The following is a 14857-nucleotide window of genomic DNA, read 5'->3' on the forward strand; positions in this document are numbered from 1 at the left end:
GCAGAAAATATTTTTTCAACTCGTATTTTCAACTTATCTCCCTATGGGTTTACTCAAATTTCGAGCAGAAACACTCATTAGATGCATAATTTGATTCTCATCCAATGAGTGCCCATGTTTCATACTTTTGATGGACCCTGCTACACGAAAAATGAGAAATACACGAAAAAATGTGATTGCAATCACGTTTTTTCATGTATTTCTCATTTTTCGTGTAGCAAGGTCCTTCGAACGTATACAACATGGGTACTCCTTGGATGAGGAATTAAATTTTTCCTCCAACGAGTACTCCCGCTCAAAATTTGAGTAAAACCTTAGGGAGATAAGTGGAAAATATGAGTTGAAAAAGTAGTTTTATTATTTTTTTATTTTTTATTATTTTTACCTTTTTACTCCAAAAATGGTGAATCATCTCTCATGGTTAACATAATCATATTGACTCCTATTGGTTCTTATAAATTTTATTTTGGATGTACATTTTTCTTAGGAGGCCCATTTTAGACCTCAAAATTCCCTTAATGGGAAGCTCGCTTGTTGAGAGGGAGGGCATAGCATAGTTTTGATTCGAGAATGTTTTTGAAGATCTGTTACTATATATGAAGTAGGAAAGGAAAGTGTATGATTGAGGAATCTTCTGTCAAAGATTTGGTTGATAATCCCACTATGTTAAGGAGAAACATTTCTTGTTTGGAAGACCCCGAAGGTTTGTATTTGATTATGTATATGTGAACGTATATTATTGGTTGGATTTATGTTTGTACAGGTGAATTTCTCGAAGGTTTCGATAGCATTTTGGTTAGAAATGAGTTTGATTGGGAGAGGTTGGTCATCCTTGATCTCCTGGATCAAAGAGTGTTGAGGCTTTGTGAGTGAAGCATTGCCTGGGAGGACATATGGCTAACACTTTGAGTTGATGTCTAGGTCCCGAAGTTGGAAAGTAGGTGTTGACTATAGAGCTTTGTTTTGAATACACACCTGGATCCCTGGGTTGATGGTTAGCAAGTAAGCGTGATGGTACCTAGAGAGGCTAAAAGCTTGAGTCCATCTTAGTCACACTCAGATAAATTTCCCTAGTCAGGAATTTAATCTTTGGCATTACGGTGCCTAAACTGTTGAAAGGCCAATGTATATATTTCCCTGGTCAGGAATCTAGTCCATGGAATTAAATTGCCTAAAATCTCTTCATGGTTCATATAGCTTAGATCTTCCTTTTGCTTGTATATTATGAATACCTCGACAGTTAGAGTGTTTTAAAATGTAACTAGGTTCGGTCTTCATTTAATGTATTTGAGTCATCATGTAATGTACTTGTCAAAAGAATAAAGAAAATAATAATAATAATAATTATTATTATGACTTAATAAAGCATGGATTTCATGTTTGGGTCATCATGTTTTAGGTAAACGTCCCCATTGAGGACTTCTAGGATTCATTATGATTAAATAGAGTCATTGTAATTTTAAAGAGACCCTTTTTGGGCTCTTGAATCATGTAAAAAGGTTAAGCCTTGAGTGAAATATAAATTTTTTTGTCTCCACAGCAAGTTGGCCTTAAGGTGATCAAGTCAGCCTAAAGAAGGGATATTCGACCTCACCAAAGGACTATAAATGACGTAGTTCAAGTTCCATTCGAAGCATTCTCTCACAAGCAAGTTCGATATCTCTTGAAGCTGGAAAAAGTGTGAAATAGAAGAAGGAGGAGAAGTAAGTGCGAGTTTGGTATAGGAGAAGGAAAATTGGAAAATCAAAATTTGGTACTTCTATCTTTCTCTCTCATGTCCTAGTTTGGAAGATAAAATTTCTCTTATTGATGTTGTAGCCAATTTTCGTATGTTGATGCCAGATCGAAGTATAGGTCGAAGTTGTTGCTGGATGTTGCTACCACTAGAATTTGTATTGGGCCTAGATCGAAGTTTCTAAGAGAATATTGAAGTCTCCAAGGCAAGATAGAAGTTGTTGGGTCAAAGAAAGTGTTGCCACTACTGTTGCTGCTGCTAGGTCAAGTGGTATCATCTGCAAGAAAAGAGGAAGGTTGACTTGGTGTGGAGGAAAGTTTGTGTCAAGGTCAAGAGTCTTGGAATATCTTCGGAAAAATATTAAAGGAAAAATTATTGACTGGGTTTTCCCCTAGAGGGGTTTTCCCTAGTTGTGAGCCTACATCTGGTGTTCATTGTTTGATGTGTTATTTCTTTGGTAATTACTTGATGAACTAAAAGAAAGAATATATAAGGAAACCTAATAAGAAGTCAATAACATCACAAGTAATTATCAAGTATAAGAAAATGATAAGAAAATCTTTCTACCTTTCTTATTTTCTAACAAGAAGGAAGACCCATTTCTTTTCAAAGTTTTCCAATCAAGGGAAAGTATTTACACAAACCTATTTATGAGAAGGAAAGGTTGGAAATACTACATGAATTAAAGAGATGGTGGTTTTACCTAATGGGAAGACACTTTAAGATAAAACAGATCACGATAGCCTTAAATACTTTTTGGAAAAAATATTATCTTCAGAAGGGTAGAGAAAATGGGTCACAAAGATGTTGAGCTATGACTTTGAAATGATATATAAAAAAGGGAAGACAAATGTTGTTAGAGACGCACTCTTAGAAAAGGATGAGGATGTGGAATCATTACTCAGTTTCATTTCTATTATTCAACCAGATTGGATAACTGGAGCAAGGGATGAATGAAATAATGACAAAGAGGTTTGGACACTCATTCAAAGGTTGCAGGAAGATCGATACATTTATCTAGAAAAATGATTCATTATGGTACAAATATTTCTTATATATTTGTAATAATTCCCAACTCAAACAAAATATTTTTTTGGAATTGCACATCTTCCCCTTACGAGGGAAATCAAGATTTTTAAGAACTTACCATAGGATCAAGAAGGAAATTTTTGGGTATGGCCTTAAATCTAATATTTAGAAGTTTGTGGTATAATGTTAGGTTTTCCAACAAAATAAAGTTGAGACAATTAAGACCCTGGGTCTGTTACAACCTTTATCCATTCACATCAGCGTTGGGAGGAGGTCTCAATGGATTCTATCATAAGTTTATCCAAGTGTGAAGGAAAGAGTGTCATCATGGTGGTAGTTGATATAATTACAATGTATGCACACTTTTGTGCATTATCTCATCCTTTTAAAGCCAATACAATTTCTATTTCATTTATGGAAATAATTCAAAAGCTACATGGAAATCCAAAGATGATTGCAAGTGACAGAGATCCCATCTTCACTAGAAATTTTTGGACAAAATTACTTTCTTGCCTTGCTACTCAATTAGCTCATAGCTCATCTTATCATCCTCAATCTAACGAGAAAATTGAGATAGTGAACAAATGTTTGGAAGGATATTTTCGTTGCTTTGTATATGATAAACAAATAGAATGGGTTAAGTGGTTACCCCTCATTGAATGGTGGTATAACAATTCCTTCCATTCTGCAGTAAAAATGATGCCATTTATGGCACTTTATGGATATCATCCACCATCCATCACATCATCTTTAAGAGAAAATTCCAAGGTTTAAGCAGTGGAAGATGACATTGAGCATCTACAACAAGTTCTCTAACTCTTAAAGGATAAACTCACTATGGCGCAGAATCGAATGAAACAACAAGCATATCAACATCACAGTGAAAGAAGTTTTGATGTAGGTGACTACATGTTTTTACGGCTACAACCATACAAACAAATGTCCCTCAAGCAAGCTAAGAAGGATAATAAATGATCACCCAAGTACTATGGTTCTTACAAGGTGTTGCAAAATATTGGTACCATGGCATGCAAATTGGAGCTGCTTGCCTCTTCCTGATTACATCCAGTTTTATATGTTTCATGCTTAAATAAGGTTACCAGTGACAAGCTCCCAGTTCAAACAATATTTCCAAAACTTGACGAAGAAGGAAAAATCATATTGGAGCTTGAAGCAGTCACACAAACAAGAACTTCACAGCTATGAAATCGATCAGTTTCAGAGTATCGCATTAAGTGGAAGAACTTACTTGCTGAAGATTCCACATGGGAGGATGAGAATTTTATACAGAACCATCTAGAACTACTCAAGTGTTGAGGACAACACTTTTTTGGAGAGGGGCATATTAGGTCCCTATAGTACTAGTGTAGCCCCCTTATTTTCATTGTTAGTGTAGCCTCCTATTGTTATTGTTGTTCCCTTACATTATTATTGTTAGGTAGGCTCTGACTATATTGTCACCCCTTATACTTATATATACCAAGGAGGTCTTGTCATTTGTATCATCCAAGGGTTGTTTGTTTATATGATGTAAATGATGTGTCCCCCTCGAAGAGGTTGTTTCTCAAGTTGTTGATATATCTTTTCTTCTATTTTCTAAGCTAGTTTCATAACATACATTTTTAATAGGAAAGAATATTACAATCTTTTTTTAAAAATCATAAAGTTTGAAATATCTATTGAATAATGTGGAATATTCATTAGAAGAAAGAGTCTTATTTTATAAAATTTTAAAAATTTATTTAATAATGTGGAATATTATAAATTTGAAGGGAGTCTTCAATTTTTTTGTTAAATATTGTCAACTTCAATTATAATCAAATGGCACTCACAAATATTTACTTTGACACATTAATTCACGATTTTATATAGATAGTGGTTAGAGTAAGGAATCACACTTATAGAAGGAAAAAGATAGAATGGAGTGATTTATATCATTGTTATGCCTTACTGTAACACTTCAACGCTAAAACACACACACACACACACAGATATATATATATATATATATATATATATATATATATATATATATATATATATAGAGATATATATATATATATATATATCTATATGTATATAGATAGATAGATACTTTTATTTAACTGACACTATAGAACTAATATTACAATGACCCTATCCTAATCTTTGCGCAATCGTTTACTGTAAGGTCTCATGCATATAATTAAAAGGGTTAATGTGATTGGAAAGGTTCATAAAGTGCCTGTCCAGTGGATCTATGAGGTTGATGGCTTTGCCCATCACACGCTTACTTGGAAATGGTGGAATTGACACCACCTGGACAACACACTGAACGGAGACACTGCCACTTGGTCTGCAGTGTTAATGCTAACAGCCCGGCCTGCTTCCAGAGAGCCAAAGCATTAATGCTGAAGTTTTTTCCACCATGGGATCTGCTGAGGGTGAATCTGATGGTTCAGTTGTTTCCTGCTAACCCTAACCCCTCTTTTGACTACCAAACTTGCTCATTTCTCATTTGCATGTGGTATTTTCCAAGTATCATGCTCTGCAACTATGTCAAAATCGGTAGAGGGGATATCATGACTCTGCAAATAGTTTTAGGTTTCATGGCAGATACCACGATGGCACTGAACCCCCACACTCCGTCGTTGCCTGCCGAGCACAATAATAAATTGGTAACTGCTCTCTACCCATACTCTATATTTGGTTTCATTCTTTCACTTTTCATGATGATTGTTGAGGTTACCATTTGCAGGTGCTGCTTCGGTTGCTGCCTCGCTCCTTTTAGCCGGACCACAAGGTGTGAGGAACATCTTCCCTCCATGGTAAGGTTTCAATCTCATAATTTGGAAACCCAGTTATTTCTTTGCCTAGACTTATAGAGGTATATTAACTATCGCCTGATATTAGAGGCCTTTGGCTCTACCTCACCTGGAGCGGCTCTTCTTTAGGTAAGGAGGTAACAGAATACGTTTGGTCATAAATTTAGATTTCCTTGTTTCTGAAATTGGTTATGAATGCCAAGGGTCTAATATGTTGCTTTGTTCTTGCAGGTACCTCCTTCATCCAATAGCTTTCTTGTGTGTGCCTATGAAAATTCCCCTAACAGCGTACTCATCCTTGGTGCTTTTAGGTTGTTGTCATGAAACCTCGACGATATTGAGAAAGGGAAATAATTATTCATTTTGTCTTCTGATGAAAGTTACTTGGGTTTGCTGGCCTTGAGCGAAGTCGGACAATTCCTTTGTCGTATGAGTAGTTTTAGATTTACATATGAGGTTACCTTGAAATACAGTTTGGTTATATAATTTTAAAGTGGATCTGGGTATTCAACCTGACTGCACATTGCATTCACTGTGTATTTAACAATTTGTGACTCGAAGGTTTATATTTGTGCTTGGCTACTTTTCTTGGTTTAATGGAAGTAATAGTTTAAGGTCTTCTTTGAATGCTGTTGTTATGAAGGTCGGTCGGCTCTCGGTCTATCCTCTGGGATTCGACGGAGATCCGGTCATTGACGTTAACTGTTTTGTCGATTATTTATATATGCACTCATAAAATTTGCCTTAACTATTCTATCAATACTTTATGTATGCCTTTAGAGATTTACCTTCACTAATCTGTTGATTATATATATATATATATATATATATATATATATATATATATATATATATATATATATATATATATATATATATATATATATACATACACACACACATTCAGAATTTCACCTTAACTGTTTTGTTGATAATTTATGTATGCATTCATAAATTTGTTGATGGTTAACTGGGAGCAATATCGCCCTTTGTATGTTGACTAAATTCTTATGTTGTATTTAATAGTAGTGAGAAGGGTTCTAATATTGTATTTATATTGATTTGAATTTTGTTCCCAAATGGTTGTTGTTTTTTATCATTTTCACATTTATTTATTTTGCGGAAATCTCAGAGAGAAAAAGTAGCCTACAAGAATTAGAAAAATGTTCTTTGTATAATTGCTCGAAACAGTAATGTACTAAATATTTTATTGTTCTAGGAATAAACAATTCAGTCTTAGAATAAAACTAATAGTATTAACATATTTTCAATCATCTATGGAATAGATTGTATCATTTGTTATCTCAACCAAGAGACCATAATGTTAATAAAAGATAAAAGCTACTTCCTACCTTTCTTTTCTATATACATCAAAATATAATTAAAAACTTAACTTAACTATATAAATACTCTCTGTTTTTCGTGGAAGGTCTCACCACCCAGCCATGGACCTGGCAATTACATCAAGCATCCCCCAACGAGCACTTCCTTCCCCTGATAGTCACTAAGCATTCACAGTCTGGTATCTTGGGCTTCAAGACTATTGTCCAGCCTCAAGTCGCACACCAGTTCGACTGTTTGCCATAATTTATTTTTCCCACTGGTTCCTTCCACCCAGCTCAAGGAAGTCCAAAACTCAAACCCAAAAACAACCCTTCCTGCCTCTTTTCCCTTTCCTTATGGGAAAGAAAGATGGAAACTATTTCTAACTGTCCAAGAAGTTATGTAACTGTTTTAATTCAATTTTCCTTAATAAAACTGTTTAAATTATTTAAAAAAAATATCATATTGTTCTGGATTTTCCAGCTTTAATTATATAACAATTGTGTTAAGTAAAAAAGATAAGAGTTTCTGAAGTTCTGCGTAAAACTTGGTAAAACAAAATAAAAGTTCGTGCAACAAAGGGTATTACACTTACTCTCAATTCTGTTTTCCTCTTTCAAAATCATGTTTGGATCTTTCATTTCTTAGCTCCTTCTGCGAATGATATGAAATGGGTTGTATAAAAAATTTAGGGAAAATAATAGTGGTGTTCCTATTGTTACCATCTGCTATAGAACCGAGTTTTAGAGGGCTTGTGTACATGAAAAACCCAGTAGGAACTACTACTACACCAAAATATAGAACCAAGAGTGAATCACTAGAATGGTAGAGAGCTAAGATATTGTCGCTGAGAAAAAATTACACATCGATGTAATGTAGAAGCATTTTCGAAACAAATAAGTCTATGAGTATGGCATAAGAGTGAACTATGAGTAGCATGATATGAAGAGAAATAAGAACACAATATGTTGTTTACTTTAGGATTGTAAAATATTGTGCTAGGAACATGCATGGAAGAAGCATGTATGATGAGATATGTGTGGAAGCACTAAATACTATACAAGAACATGCGGTATAAGCTAGGTGAACCATGTATAGTTTGAGTTCATGATATTAACTACACATGGAGAGCAAAATGAATATGTATGGAAATGATCATGTGCAACTAATGAAGAATTCGATGGAAATGAAAAGTCAATAAATAATTTAGTGAAATTGATTGGTGAAATAAGTTTCTTACTATGTGTTATCTTGTGGGCTATTGGAACTAGCCTAGAGATTATAGTCGCAACTAATAGGATTTGAACCTAGGATTCACCTAAGTAATCTTGATGAATTATCAATTCCTCTATATCTAAAAAGGAAGAAGAGAGAGAAACCTAGAAATAAAAAAACATAAACTTGTGTATGTTATGCTTGAGAAGATTCAACTTGAATTGCTTCAAAATTGTCATCATCCTCCTTTTTTATTAGAAAATCCAAATCAATTATTTTCCTTGGTAAAAGGGTGACCATGTGATCTCGTTTTTTACCTATAGTGGGAGGGTGTCGAAACATAGAATAATTTCCTATTGTGGTTCATGCCTTTACACAAACACTTTTTCCCATGATTGTATTTATATTCCAATAAAGGTCCAATGTGTTTAAATATTTGGTATTTCTCCCATGAGTGTTACATGAACTTGGGACCCAATTACCCATATCTCCCTTTATGTATTCACTGTAAATGTATCTCTTCTCCATGCAATTTTTGTCCTCAACAACATTGATCTTGTCTCAAGCTTCTAAAATGATGAGCTCTCAGTGAAGGGCAATGTAGGCTTTTGTACCATGTTGGGTCCATGAGATAGGATGGCTAAAACACCCTCGACATCCCCAATGATCATGACCAGTATTAGTGTAAGGCATAGTGACAAAGACATGTGTGCAGGAAGGGAAGGAACGATAGAGAAGATGTGGGCGAAATTTTGTTAGGGAATTTCTGAACAAAGAGTTGACTAAGGGAGTGTATAGAATTAATAGATTGATAAAATGAAACTTGCTAGGGAAGGAGATATAACATCCTATGGTAGAGAAGCTCTAACTCTAGGCCAGCAACAAATCTTAGATTGAGAGTATATACACTGGTAGAAAAATTGAAGCTGACTATAAAAGCCAAATTATAGAGAGGGTTGAGGCACTTTATCAACAAGGTGAGAAACCAAAATTGTTATAACCATGAATTCTTCCTTTCATGACCATATCAATAATGGTTATATGGGATTTCATGGCCATAGAAATAGTGACTAAATGAGTAAAAAGGACAATTTAAAATCATGCTCCAAGGTGGATGGAAGCAATAGTTAAGTCCATAATGATTTGAAATTTCCCACTTATGTACCAAAGCATCTGCATGTTATGGAATCAGACAATTTCCACACCACGTTCTCAGGCATCTCAAGGAGGAACACTCGTTGGTCACTGATCGATGACAACATTGTGTGGGAAGATCATGCTAGATACCCCATTTGGGGTAACAAATCATAATATTGTTATCACAAAAATTTAACCGAAATTTCTTTCCTATGACATTTTTGCTATCTACAAATCAAACATAATAAAAAAATGAGTTAAGCATCACAGGAACTATTGCGAAGGTGACAAAAGAAATTTTACGTGGTGGTTGACAAACACCCTATCATGTACATATGGTATTGAGAATTTGAAAAAAAACAACAAAGGACAAATCACATCAAGGGAACTCTTAAAAAGGTGTGGAACACATCATGGAAAATTTTAAGAAGGTGAGGAAAAGAGGTTTGGAAGGTAGTAAGAATTAGGTAAATATTAAGCATTTTATAGTAAGTCAATGATTGGTTCATTATCTTTACATTTTATCATTTAGATTGAAAATAAGTAACATTTAATAGATAAAATGTCAAAGTAAGATTACTACATGGTACTTAATATTTTCTTTAAAAAATATCCTCCTATATGTGATTGTATGAAAATAAAGTGACATACATGATACTTAATATGTACCATACAAAACATCCTCCCATGAGGAAAAGATACAAAGAATTATCCTCCTTGAATCGTTAAATATCTTTGCCACGTATAAGGAGTTATGTCACACCCTAATTTGAGCTTTGCATTAACCAGAGGTGAATCATTTCATGATTAGTGAAATTATGAGGTATATTTCTACATTAACCTCTTGCGTCTATCCAATACAATGAGTCTGTTGAGCTTGTCATTTCGCATAGAAGGTATACAGCTATTGCTAGACACATGGATGTCAAAGACGAATAAAACCTATTGGATTTTGTGGGACTCTCTCATCCTTGAAGCTCTTATTCTTCAATTGTTGCTATTTTTTACCTTCCTGACCTGTATTCATTTTATCAAGGCTCTAGTGGGTCCTTTCACTGATACCATGAATGAATACATACTAGCATGCTATGAAGCATGGAAAATTGCAGACCTAGTGGAAAATTCAAATTCTGGAGTTGTACAAGTGAATAACTAAGTCGACAAAATATTCCACAGTTTAAAGGAATAGTGCAAGTGGTTGGGCCTGCTTCTCCACATTACCAATTTCCAAGTAGAATTATCGAAGAGACCAAAAGTTCATTCTAGGGGCTCGCAAACAAAGGAAAGAAAACAACAAATACTAGCTATGAATTTAAGAATCCATAGCCAGTAATGTTGGAAATAATACTGAGAGGGGGGGTGAATCAGTATTATTTAGTTCTTTTAACAAATCTTCCTTATTTACACTTTGAATTATTTTTGCATATCAGTACCATAAAATAATGAGCATGAACAAGAAAAATAGATAGTCACACCAAAGAACACCAGATATAAGGTGGAAACCCAATGTGGGTGAAAACCACCTGCTGCAATATGTCTCTATCTTCTTTCAAATTAGAAACTCCTTTTACAATGATTTTGTACTGGTGCAGTCCTTTACCAGTACGCAGGCTGCAACCTGCAAAGAGCTACAACTCTCTCTCATTTTCCAGTCTCTCCTAGAAGGGAGCTACAACCCCCTACTTCTTTTCTTACAAGGACCACTTTCATAAATTTTCAAACTGGATCCATAAACATCAAATGATCATTAAGTACATGTAAATTACACAGTCAACTGTAGTAACCAGATCAACAATAACATAACTAAACCCAGAACACCTTATCAACAGAAAAATTCAGTCAACATAAGATTTTAAGACAGATACACAGTTTTTCTTTCTCTGGCTTGCGTCGCTACGCACTTCACCTTTTGCTTCCCTGCGTATACCCGCAGAGAGCCTTCTGTTGTACGGCGTACCCACGCACTGCTTCTTCAATCGCGCTGCGTACTGTTACTATAGGTACGCACCCAGAGACACTATCGCGCCGCGTACTGCTACTGAAGCCATGCACTCATAGATACTATCGCGCCGCATACTTTTACTGTGCGTACGCACCTGAACCTCTATCGCGCTGCGTACCCACACAGTTCGGCTTCTTCTGCTCTGCGTACCCACGCAGCTTTCCTGTTTCTCCTCTGCGTACCCATGTAGTTCTGCTTCTTCTGCTCTGCGTACCCACGCACTTGCACCGTTAATCACCTGCGTACTTCTGATTAGGGCCGAATTGGCAGTTCACCAGTGTGCCACAGTTAGTCGGATGCCCAGATCTGATCATGCGCTCGAGAGATCACACTTCACAGATTCGCTTTCATCTTCACTTTCATATAGATCAAGCTTTTAAGACAATAACCCAATATTTCAGATCTTAGGATATTCAATTTGCAAAAGATACTTAGCCAAGTGATCTCCTTTGCTTTATATAGGCAAGCTCCTCCTAAAGTCATGGATCAATACCATAGATAACCAATACCAGGGGCCCAAAAACATGGGGCTCAATAATAATAATAATATAAAACAATACCACGGGCGAAAACCATAGAATCAAGAGCGGCAGGCTAAATACCACGGGCCAAAGATAGGAAACCCCACGTGGACGCGCTTCTCTGCCTTGAAGTAAGTGAAACTGGGGGTACGCATCTTCTGAACGGGTGACCTGCGTGTCTAGCCGCGGTTCCTTCACGGTGTACGTGCGCGTACGCATCTTCTGAACTGTTCTCCTGCGTACTTCTTAATTTTCAACATTTTGAGAGCCTGATCAGAGCATTGCCACGGTTGTTGCCATCAAGTACAACATCTGTAACATAGAGTCATACCAGAATCATAATGCCAACAAGTAATTGCAGGATATAGCTTGTACATGCTTTGTGAAAGAATGAAAGGTAATCAAACTCCTTTTATTTTTTTCTCATATTTAACTTTTTTTATGGAAATTATAAACACCGCAATTCACATTAAAGGAGGTAATTTGTCAAACCAAGTCGATAACATCATCAAAATGACATTTCTTTTAATTTTGATTGTTGGCACAAATTTGCCCCCCAAAAAATTATTTTTTGGTTCTGCAATATTGGGCTACAACAAATTATCAGTTCACTAGAAAAACCATATGCAGAAAGTTCATATTTAACATCATAGTCTACAATGGAACCTAATACCATAACTATATTGCAATATAATTTTTTAAAATTGGTAGAAATCAAATATTTGGGATTTTGAATTTGCAACAACTGTGAACTAATAGAGAGTGGATGAAAAATTACAAATATTAAAATCACGATATTTACATCTTGTTATAATGTTCTTTTATCACTCACACAACACATCATGTAAACTAATGTTTAAAATTCAAATTAAAAAAGGGGAAGAGTTAGCCCACAAGACAACTCAATTAATGATTGCCATGATATAAAGTATTATATAAACGATAAGATTCAAAGTTCAAATCCTCGTGGTTCAAACTAAAAAAAGAGAGAAAAAATTTGAATACATAATAATTTGGTAACTTAACCTCATTCCTCATTATGTCAACCAAAAATATTATAGGATGAAGAAATTTCAAATGAGGGCTTGGTTTTTGATTCCAGAATAGTAGTTTGCTTTTCATCCCATAGACACCATATGATTACACTTTTTGAGGATGATTTAACAAGTTGCGAGCGACGATTTAATCTAGACCCTAGTGTCAGCTAATTTGGGAATTATTTTGTTTCTGAACATGTGTAGGTTAAAATGAATGTAGCTTTTCAAGTTTCCTTCCAAATTTAACCCCTATGACTCACAGTCGTTGACTTGCTTGCCCAGTCCTTCCCACTTCATACGGGGTATCCCATAATTTCTCCTCCATGTATCCCTACGCCCACAACCTGCACTCAATCACTATAATCTCTCCCATTCTAAACATACAACTCCTTCACATTGGCCAATGAACTATGTATTCCATCCAACAATTCTTCCACATTAGTTGAATGAACCGTCATTCTTTCACAAAGCACGTACAAGCCATTCCTTAGGATTACCACCTTCCAATTCTTGGATTCATAACCAATATTTATCGTGTGGTTTCCTTTGTTTGCGATCCCCTAGAGGGAACTTTTGGCCACCTCAACAGCCCTTTGTTTGCAATCCCCTAAAGGGAACTTTTGGTCACTTCAGCAGTCCTTTGTTTGTGATCCTCTAGAGGGCACTTTTGGCCACTTCAACAGTTCTAGCTAGCTTGGAAGTCATTAATGGGGAGAACCAATCCCATCCACTTGCAAGATTATTTCAAACCATGGAATAATTTGTTAGCTTATTCAACAATATGACTTCAAGATTAGAATTTTCCACTAGGTCTACAATTTTTCATGCTTCGCAACTTGCGCATATCGCACACATGAGGATGTTTTTTTATGTAAAATATTGATTACAATGTAGTAATATTACTTTCACATTTAATCTATTGAATGTCATTTCATTTTGATTCAATTGAGTTACTCCCTTGGCCCTTCCTACTTCGTAGAAGGCATCCCATAATTTCTCCTCCAGGAATTCCTTTTCCCACAACCTGCACGCAATCATTATAATCTCTCACATCCTAAACATAGAACTCCTAATTAATCACATCAACCAATGAACTTTGTATTCCCACGGTTCTTCGACGTTAACCGAATTAGCTTTCATTCTTTCAGAGAGAATGTACAAGCTATTACCTATGATTATTTCTTTCCAATTCTTGGATTCATAACCAATATATGTCTTTTTCTTTCCTTTGTCTATGAGGCCTTGGAGGGGACTTTTGGGTGCTTCGACACTTATAGCTTGGAAGTTGTTAATGGGGAGAACCAGGCCTAACCACTTAAGACCCATTAACATGGTAAATGACTCATCATTTTTTGAGTTAAGACCCATTAACATAGTAAAACAAACTTTAATCTCAATGTACAAAGCACAAAGAAAAAATACAAATATTAAAATCACAATCTCTACAACAAGTTATAATGTTCTTTTAGCATTCATACACCACATCATGTAAACTAATGTTTGAAATTCAAATTAAAATAGTTGAAGAATTAGACCACAAAAGTAACTCAATTAGTGATTGCCATGTAATTGATTGCCATGATATGAAATATTATATAAACAATGAGATTGAATGTTCAAATTCCTGTACACCAAATCAAGGGAAAAAAGAAAAAGATAAAGAAAGAAATAATTGAAAACTTCGCCATTTGGAAACACAACTAATTTGGTAACGTAGCCTTATTCCTCATGATATCAACCAAAAACATTATAGGATTAAGAAATGATGGCTTAGTTGTTGGTTCCACAATAGTAGTTTTTCATCCATAGACACCATAGGATTACACCTTTTAAGGATGCTGTAACAAGTGATAAAAATATAGAGAAAGAAAGACACAAAATTGACACACACAAAAAACAATAAGTGTTGTTCTTCTATTAATCACACAAATTTGATTTAATTAATAATAACATATTTATATTTTTTAAATCACTGAACATACAAACACTTTCTAAATTTAACTTTTTTCGAATATAAAATAAACTTAAACTTCTGATAATGCCTCTACTTAATT

The 14857-nt window shown here is 35.0% G+C and overlaps 1 long non-coding RNA gene across 1 annotated transcript; it reads left to right on the forward strand.

Moving 5' to 3' along the window:
• Positions 1-5166: 5166 nt before the first annotated feature.
• Positions 5167-6186, forward strand: LOC149138524 (uncharacterized). Its single transcript, XR_016265250.1, has 4 exons — positions 5167-5421; positions 5502-5571; positions 5657-5697; positions 5800-6186. It is a non-coding gene; the product is annotated as an uncharacterized LOC149138524 (long non-coding RNA).
• Positions 6187-14857: the final 8671 nt, after the last annotated feature.

This window comes from Pinus tabuliformis, chromosome X, assembly GCF_031772625.1.
Source record: "Pinus tabuliformis cultivar Carrire ecotype Pingquan chromosome X, CPIR1, whole genome shotgun sequence".
In the NCBI taxonomy this organism is placed as follows: domain Eukaryota; kingdom Viridiplantae; phylum Streptophyta; class Pinopsida; order Pinales; family Pinaceae; genus Pinus; species Pinus tabuliformis.